This window comes from Meleagris gallopavo, chromosome 1 (genome assembly GCF_905368555.1).
Source record: "Meleagris gallopavo chromosome 1, MGAL_WU_HG_1.1, whole genome shotgun sequence".
Lineage (NCBI taxonomy): Eukaryota > Metazoa > Chordata > Aves > Galliformes > Phasianidae > Meleagris > Meleagris gallopavo.
In genome coordinates, this window is record NC_139404.1 from 77,513,822 (window position 1) to 77,523,305 (window position 9,484).

Genomic DNA, 9,484 nt, shown 5'->3' on the forward strand with positions numbered 1-9,484 from the left:
TTTGGTCAGTCCACACAAAAGTCTTGCTGACTTCTAGGAAGGTTAAAGATCAGTCTTGCGTTTTCTGAGATCTAAACTAAAATGAAGAAGTAAATAGCATAAGAACTCAACTATAAGGTGACCAAAATCAGTTTGCTTCTGATACCTTGAATATACTTGTAAAGTTAAGAAACCTTTTTTGTACATCACCCCTGTGCTGGTAATTGGCAACAGCAGGATACAAATTGCTTTTCTACCTATCAACATTTTTGTTTTAAAAAAAATATTTTGTGTTTTTCTTTGCACTGAGACATGCCCCAAACCTTTTAAAATCACCTTCAAAAGAACAGAGACAGTAGATGGAAGAGCTGGTAGTAAAAGGTAGCACATGAGAAACTGAAGACTAGGTCAAGTGTGACTCAAACAACAAACCTGACTCTACTTCTTTATAAGTCAATACCTCAGCTAAATGACTTTTGACTTCTCTAGGTCAGAGTAATCTCATTAAAGAGTGGAAGAAACTCCTGTTTTGGATGAAGCATATTCACTAAATATAGGTTTGGCCCTGCAGAAAGTTGCGGTTTATTGACAAGATGTTCAACTCAAATATTCCTCCCCATTCCAAATAAGACTTTTCAGCTTTCAATTTTTGTAGTCTGATCTGGTAGGTGGATTTTTCCACATTGCTTCAGTTTAAGTGAATAGAAAACACTGTAAAATCTTCATTGTCAGTGGCATTTAGATATTGTACTTATCTGCAGAGGCCATTCCAGGTCCCCCTTAAAGGAAGTTTCTTGGTTTTACTGAATACAAAATAAATAGTGAATAACAATAGAACTGTATAGTGAAAGCCATTTGCTGAGAGCCATAATGACAGAACAGCTGTGGCTGCCTCTTCCACTGGGTCAAAAGTCAGAGACAGCATAGCTGAACACAAAAATATGGTGAGCAAATCTTCGTATAGTGTCACAGAAAGAAGCCTAAAAATAGTCCAAATCTCTTTTCTCCTCTTATTCAAATAAATCATCTTTCCAAGGAGAACTGACACTTTGCAGCCTCACAGCCATATTTATAGGAGGTGGTAATAATTTGCAAGAGTGGTCTAAGCTGGGGGGAAGTAATTGATCTGGATGGCCAGAGCAGATTGGTGATGAATGATTTAAACTGCAACATGGTAATCTGAGATTAAATAACAGGGAACTTCATAAAAATGATATCTGAGCAAGAGAAAAGGCTTTGAAGAGGTGTGAAAGATTCAGAGAGCTTGAGGCGCATCAAGTCAGGGCTTTTGATCCCTCCCGACATAGCGCTTCTCCAGCAACACAAGACATGGGATGCTTGCAGCCCTGAGAGACACAAAGAACATGTCCAGGCTGCTCTCACTGTTGCTCTAGCTTTACTGTGCCACACAAGGAGGCAAGGTGTGGCAATACCGTGGAAAACAGACTGTGACATCCTTGCTTGGCTCACTCTGTATAAGGCCAGCGGTGTGGACATGGTCCAGATGACTGTCAGCCATAGGAAGAGCTGAGTAAATGACCTGGGTGCAGTCAGCCAGTGACCACACTACGTGGACTGTGCTACAAGACTAGTGACAGCACTACTGTTATGTTCAGAAGTATCCGTCTCATCTTCACTCCATACTGAGCCACACAGATGGTTGTTCTGGGTTGGAGTTCCCAGATCTAAAGCAAAGTCTGTTCATTAAACCAGAGAACAAGCTGCCCTGCACAACACCACGCTGTGGGTGTCCTGTTCCCTGGAGGGTGGGTAGCTCCAAACCCCTGTCATTGCAACAAACACTTCCCTTTTTTCCATTGCAGCCGGGAAGATAAAAAGAAAGGAAAACCAGCCACGCCCAGGAAAAGGGAGTTCACATGAAGTTTTGAATGTAGCTGAAATGTAAATGTCAGCGTACCACACAGGAAACCATGCTCTGAGCTATATATGTCTGACTCCCTTTTCATTTTTTAAACATCTCCCTAAGACCAGCTGATAGCATTGCTTTTTAGTAACAGCCACACATTATCAGACACCATTCAAGGAAGAATTCTGAAGAATGCATCAATTCTAACAAGCAATTCTAACAAGCAAGACAGTCTTGACTGACACCATTTACTCAGTCTATTCCTAAGATGAGAAGGCTAAAGACAAATTTTTCTTTAGCTGTTAAAAGCATTAGCTTTATAAGAAATTGTTGCTTGAGGAGAAGCGATATTTTAAAGACTGTAAAGTTCTCTTTCCTGGGGAAATACAATGGAAATTTTCTTCTCTGTGCTTTCATGTCTTCCTGCTATATGGACTAAAAGGAGAAGGAAGTTATCAGGGATCAGAGCACATTTAAAAAGACTTAAGAAAACATCTACGTAACTCCTGCTCCTGCTCCTTATAGCAGTGATTGAATGCAGCCTCCTGGAGAATCTCAGCCTTTCCCAAGTTACATGGAAATCTCTGTTTGAGAAATCATATTGCCACTGCAGCTGCTAACTCCTTCTTTATTTTCACTGTCAGTCTCTGCTCAGGGGTGAATGAGCAGAGCTGAATGAAAGTATTCATCATCACAGCTATAAAGGCTATTTAAGAGATATGAGTGCCACACCATTTCACATGCCACGAACATGACTGCTGAACCAGGGAGCCAGATCATTTTGGAAAGTAGAATGAAGAGCTGTAGCTGGTGATTTGAGAGCAATTGACAAGCAATGGCATTTCTGCTTCCTTAGCTGGTCTCTCAGGAGCAATGCATTCTGGTATTTCCTGCTACACAGTGAAGAAAACAAACCAGAAGGGGTTAATTCATTGGCTAAATTGAAAAGTCCTCTGTACCCTGAAAAAGAACAGTATACAGATTCATTAATAGGAAGGTAGTCGTGTGCCTTCTGAGATCAGTAGGAGAAACAAACTGTTGTGGATTTTCTCTCTTATTAGCCAGCTATTAACCATGTTTGGAGCAATACTGCATGCCTGTGCATAGCAGATAGCACGTCAAGTGGCACTTGGGACTACTGAGAACCCACTCTGTTGCGGCAAGCACAGGCCATGATTAGTGCTAACCATACCGTGAAGTGGTTGCAAGCTGAATTAAAATATGTCATATGGATAGCCACTAATGTGATTGTTTGGAGTTTAGAGGAAGTGAGTGAAGAAAAGATCAAATACGGACAAGGGAAATCCCTGAGAGACAGAAAGGCTCAAGTGTTTGTATCTCCCAGCTGGAAAGTTGAGTTGTTGAAAGGAGACTGTGGTTTTAAGGAAACTCACTGGATAAAAATCTGACAGGGTGATAAAATTAGTTTGTGTTTTTGTTCTTCCTCCAGCAGCACCCATGTTATTCCCAGCATGGCCATAATTTTGGTCTCAGCCCCCATCTGCCTGCTTAGGAGAGGCTATCTCATTGTATCAGCTGTCTCAGAGCCACAGATGTTCACAACAGAGCTAGCCTGCTGCAGCAATCTTTCCTGGCAGAAAATTCAGTGACATTTCTTTACCTCTGTTTGACTGTCCCACCCTTTGCCTACTCTGCTATACCTTCCACAGCAAATACCTTCAGAGTCCCTAATGTCATCACCTGGAGCTAAACTCAAAGGCAGATGAATCAAATTCTTAGGGTAAGATTCACCATGTCTAATTGCAGATGTCTTCAAGGAAGCACAAACTTCTTCACTGACCCAGGGAGCTCTTTACAATCACAAAGAGAAATAAACTATCTAGGACATGATCTGTTTCACTCATTTTAAATGGCAGCATTACAGTCAGGTAAATAGCACTCTGTAGAGGGAGGCTATGCATTCAGACATCTAACTTGGAGGAAGATGCCCACATCAGGTCAACTGTAGTGACTGAAAGGAGAAAGTCATGGTCACATTCATAATCTACATAGTTCTCCACTGAAACCATTAGGCCTCTTCATATCATATGGTTCTCAATTAGATTTGTGAAGAAATCAAAAATGGTAAGTGCGAGGAGTGCGAGGAACTCTTTGAAGCAACATCGATCTTAGAAAAAAGCTCCATCGTACATGAAAAGCCAGCTGCCTCCCACAGCTTCTGGCTGATGGCTCCAGGCTCTGTGAAAGCTGTATGAAATAATGATGGATACAAATAATGACGGATACAATAAGGGAAAAGAAAAAGAACAGTCAGACTAGGATTTGCTAGAAAATGTGCCTCTAATTATTTTTATTAAAGAACAGACAAAAGTTTTGCTGAAGCAAGACAGAATGAGCCTACAGCTAGTGTCTAAAATACCCCAAGTAGCTAAGCAGTACCTGACCCAGCAACAGCTTGAGGTTACTAACAACCGGTATCCTGGAAAATGAATAGAAGCAAATGGGAAAATAAATGGTTTATTTTCATTAAAAGGAGCAAAAACAATTTTATGCAAATCAGAGAAGTTTCTTGAATTTTTTTTTTTTTCAATATGAAGTGATGTTTGTTACAATAATACATGGTGTTTTTAACAGAGTAGTTTGTTTTGCTATGAATTTGTCTAAAACATTACATAATAGAAAAAGCAAGGAAAATATATCTATATTGATTCTGACAGGCAAGGATCTTCCTATCTTCTGTAAGGTCTATTATTTAACTGGCATTTGATTGGAAAGAAAAAGCCACAGAAAACACAGAATTGACAGAAAACTTACATCTTCCAACAGTTTTTTGGAATGTTTCCACATGCTGATGACTCCGAGCATTACTTCAGTGATCTAAAAGCAGGGATTTTGATGCTAGGATGTGATTGTTGGTTCATTCTGGCTTGTGGCACCAGATAGTTGTGGTCCACTCTGACTTAAATAATGGTGTCTCCTTTACATCTTGATTTTTGATGTTATAATTTGTATGCTACTGTTTACTAACAATGTGTAATCCTCAATATTTTAAGCCCCAAATACACAACCAATTTATTTATATAGAGAGCCTTATTTTATATTGTTTCTCACCTCGAAGTGATGCAGTCTCTTTGCAGTGGAAAGGACCAGTAAATGACACAACCACCTAGGGCAGCTGACAAGGCAGGGCACACTGCTGTCTCCCACACGGGCCACAGTATAAAGGGCAAAGACAGGCAGACCAGGTATGCTACACACAAACTGCTGATCAGATCAAGGGTGACAGAGCACTGCAGATGACAATAAAATCAAGCTGAGCTTAGGTTTCCTGTGGGTAGCACAGCACAGGATAGAGCCTTGATAGCTGCAGCATGAGGCTCTTCAAAGCCTCACATCTCAAACTGGAGAGCTACCTGCACTCTGCTCTGGTTCCCTGACACAGCACTGGCATGGACCATGCTGGCTGTGTTGGGTTTGCTGCTGTGGTTCCAAGCAGACCCCAGCACCACCACACCCTCGTTCAGATCCAGACATGGGGAACCACGCGCACCACTGAGTCAGTCACCAGTTTTGGCCTTTAGCTTAAAGCCCACAAAATTAAAGGTCTTTCCACTGTGTTGACAGCTGGATCCATTTTGGTTATGACTACCCTCCAGCATCACAGTGCTTTTTGGATTATTCAGACTAGATGACGCTAAGCAAAACTCAGCTGACTTTTTCAGATTTCAGGCAGCTTTGTGAAACCAGAGTGACCCTGCCACACAGCTCTAGCTAGCTACCATCAGTCATTCTCAAAAGACAGTTTCAAATAGAATACCATTTATGTATGATACGTCCTTTCCAAACGTTAGGGCTTATTCTTGGATGCACACTGTACCCTGGGATTGTATTAAAGAATTCATTGTTAGAGTCTGAAGGCATAAATATGTTTCATAAATATGTAAATATGTCTGAAACATAAATATGTTTCAGTCTTCAGCTTGCCATTTTGAAAGAAATAATGTTAGCAGTATAGCTAAAAGTAGTAAAAAAATGCCTCACACTTCATTTGCCCATTATGAATATCCTGCACTGAGACTAGAGAAAGGGCACCATGCATCTTGGCTGCCTGGGAAGCTCTCTGGCAATGACATCCATCTTCAAAGCACATCACTGCTGCTAGTGTCCTATTGCGCAGAGAGGAGTGACACCACTTCTCCCTGTAGAGCTTCATGCTGTCATGCTGAAGTTCTTTTTCGTCATCTTTGACGTCTGCAGGAAGCCAGTGTGGGAGGTCTTGGTGTGCTGCAGTTGAACGTCTGCTGTCTGCTGAGAGAAAATGAAGACATTTTCAGGTGGGCTAACGGCCTTTCTAAATTATTTACAGCCTCTATGAACTGTCACCAATACCAAAAATCTACAGCAGTAATTATAAGACCATGACCCAGCAGTGAGGTCAAAGACTTCAGACCCAACCAGTAGAACTTGTATTATGGATTGACCTCAAATAAAATATAAGACAGTCCTGGAAAATGCAGCTTACCTACTGATACACTCTGAAGAACACTGTATTTATACTTAGGGTCTCAGATCCCAGTTTTAATCAATTCTTCAGTAACAGAGAAAAAGATGTAGCTAGAACCACAGTCATCTACCTCATCCCTACAGTGCTGTCCGTCTCCTAGGCAAGAGGGCAAGAGTACTTTACACTCTTGGCAGCATGGCATGGATTTTGCAGGAGATGAGAACAGCCCCATATGAAGTCACCATCAGAATGAAACTTTTTTTTAGCCTGCCATGATGAAAACAAAAGAGAAAAGAGAGAATGAAGAACAGTAAGAAGGAAAGTGGGGGGAGAAAAGGGAGTGTGAAGTCAAGTGAAAGGAAAAAAGGAAAGCGGGAAGAAGGAAAGAGGATTGCAGGAAGGAGGAAGGAAAAACTTGGGACTTATGGCATGAGATAGAATGAGGGGAAAAAAGTTAGATGAAAATGAATAAAGTATAAGAAACATATAAGAAAAAAAGCTTGTAAACATGATTACAGGAACTATGTGCAACCTTAACTGTTTGTATATAGTTTTTAATAAGCAAATACATCTGGTTAAATGTCTATAGAAGCATTAACCCATTCCACAAGAATAAAGAAACTGGAACATGGCTTCTTTGCTCATAAGTAAAGTGCTATGCTAAGTCCTTTTCCACTCAGCTGTTCCAGAAACTTACATACAGTCATCACTTATACTCATTTGTGCTCCTTTGCATTGTAAAGCAGGAGAATAAATTCACTTTAAGGACAAGGGAAGAACTTTGGGCCACTCTGAAATTTTGCCATCTCTAGTGAAGAAGGTTTAAATAGTGACAGAAGCTTTACAGCACAACGCAGACACAGAAACAAGACACTCCATCTTGGGGAGATGACACATACCAACTTCTAGCCTTGTTATTGATGTCCCAGCAGATACAACCACACCAGATTATCCTGGCAGAAGTGGTAGCACGCAGCACAGGAGGTGCAAACAGTCATTTTAACTCATCACAGGAAAACACACACTCTCACATGACACATTTTGAAGACATTATTGTAAGTAAGAGACACCTATCTGCAAAAGAGTGGTATAAAGCATTTATAGCTTTCTCAACACAATTAAGATACTGCTTGAAAACTGAAGTTCAGATGAGTACTTATTAGATTCCCACCTATTTAAAATGCTAGTTTTACTGCCAAAGCACTAGGCCCAGGAAAAGAGAGGAAGAATAAAAGTCAAAAGTCTTTGAATTTAAGCCCTTGAAAAGCGACAACTCATGAAATCACAGTGAATCTCAGTAAATGTCATCTGAATGCAAATTCTTTCTACTTGAAAAGTAAAATAACAGCAAAGAAAAGTATTCATGCTTTAAATAAACAAATGAAAGCCCTTCAAAAACACTCCAAACCTGAAGAAATGCTGGAATACAATTATTGGGAAACTTGTACACACATTCCCAAGGAGCTGTAGTTATCAGTCACTGGCTAGGTTACATATTTTAAAATAAATAAACAGTATGCGTGTGACTTTCTACCACTTCATGAAAACAAAGTTATGTAAATGCCAGTTATTTGCAGCATAACCTTTCTAAAGAAACCTCAGCTGATGTCAGGTAATTATTTGTCACCCGAATCTAATACTTTCAGCCCAGTGCCAAGTCATTTTCATGGGATCTGCACGGTGTGATGTGGATGAGAAATACCTTTGCCATCCGTCACTGCTGAAAATCAGTGGAGCTGGATCCATCTGCCTGTGTTTACCTAGCAACCAAAGTCGCGTTGCTAATGTGAAGGTCGCCCCATGTGAACCCATCAATCAGCAGGCTGGCGTTTTGAGCCCTGTACGAATATCAGAAGTAGGTTCAAGGGAACAGCTTAACCCTTCCCTGTTTTAAGAGGCCATACACATCTATACTTCATGAAAGCACTTTTCAAAGTCAAATCTAAAGTGGCCTTTAGCATGCAGCTTAAGAGCTGTACCTGCAAGATACACCTGTGACCTGCACATCCCAAAATGTAGCTCTTGTAGTGAATACATTCCAACATTGACAGTGTAGCATAACTGAGCTGAAACTCCTTCCTATAAATTTTAAGAAAATTCTTTCTACAGTATATACTCTACACTGACTACCAGCTTTACTAAAAACATTGTTTGAATATTTCAAGTCAAAACACAATGTTACATTGAATGACAAGCAGCTTTGATTTTCTGTAAGGTTTCAGTGGCTCCTGTATTTGTATATTCCTAATTTGATTTTTGGTGGTCCACATCAAGATTATAAATGCAGTCAACTGCCCGGTCACAGTTCAAGGCAATGTACTGTGTGCCTTTTTGCCTTGTACAGGCCCATGTCTTCACGCTCTTCTTGTGATTAAAGATAGCCACACTAATTAATTCAAAAGAAATATTCCAATTTCTAAATTCTCTCCAGACAGTCTGGGATTTCCATCAATTTCTTTCTTGTCTGAAATCATTCAATGGACACTTTGTCCAAGCATTCCTCAGACTATAAACTCTTCACAGCTGACCTGCAATGACTGATCCAACCATCTCATGTTCCCAGTACTGGACCTGAGAGAACTGTGTTTGTTGGAGCCCTAATCAGAGACACAAAGATTGTGATAAAGATACATGTTACGAAGATTCACAATGGCAAGATCTAAAGTAGTTTATCTTGGAGATTCGGGTAAATAAACATATCTAAAAATGACTAGATCTTCATGTTCCACTGAAGTTAATCCATCTCTGGGCAATAGTTATTGGCAACTTAATCTTCCCAAGCAGTTGAGGCCAGAGAGAGAAAAATAACAGCAACAACTGAGGAAGTTAATGTTGACTGGAGTTATTATATCTGCTTTAGTTGGAACCTGGCCTGCACACTGACTTTATCAAATTTAAGTCTCTGAAAAAAGTGCCCTGAACCATTTGGTTCAGCAGTTAGGATAACACAGCTTATAGCTGAAACTAATAAAAGCTCATCTTTTGAAAAGTTCTACACTGTTGTACCGTTCAGCTCTCTTTGAGGGAAGACCTATGAAATAATACATAGCACATCCCTGTACTCCCTAGACCATTTCACTGCTTGTTTTTTACTAATTTGACTTCTTTTCGTTTTTAATAAATTTTTTTTGAAAACGTGTGATCTTAACCAATATTTAGAATGCAAAATGCCC

General features: G+C 40.1%; 1 long non-coding RNA gene across 1 annotated transcript; it reads right to left on the reverse strand.

Annotated features, from left to right (window-relative positions):
- Positions 1–4,128: 4,128 nt before the first annotated feature.
- LOC146545450 (uncharacterized) lies at positions 4,129–8,132 on the reverse strand. Its single transcript, XR_014886493.1, has 2 exons — positions 8,014–8,132; positions 4,129–6,115 (listed from the first exon to the last, which is right to left on the reverse strand). It is a non-coding gene; the product is annotated as an uncharacterized LOC146545450 (long non-coding RNA).
- Between the last annotated feature and the right edge of the window lie 1,352 nt (positions 8,133–9,484).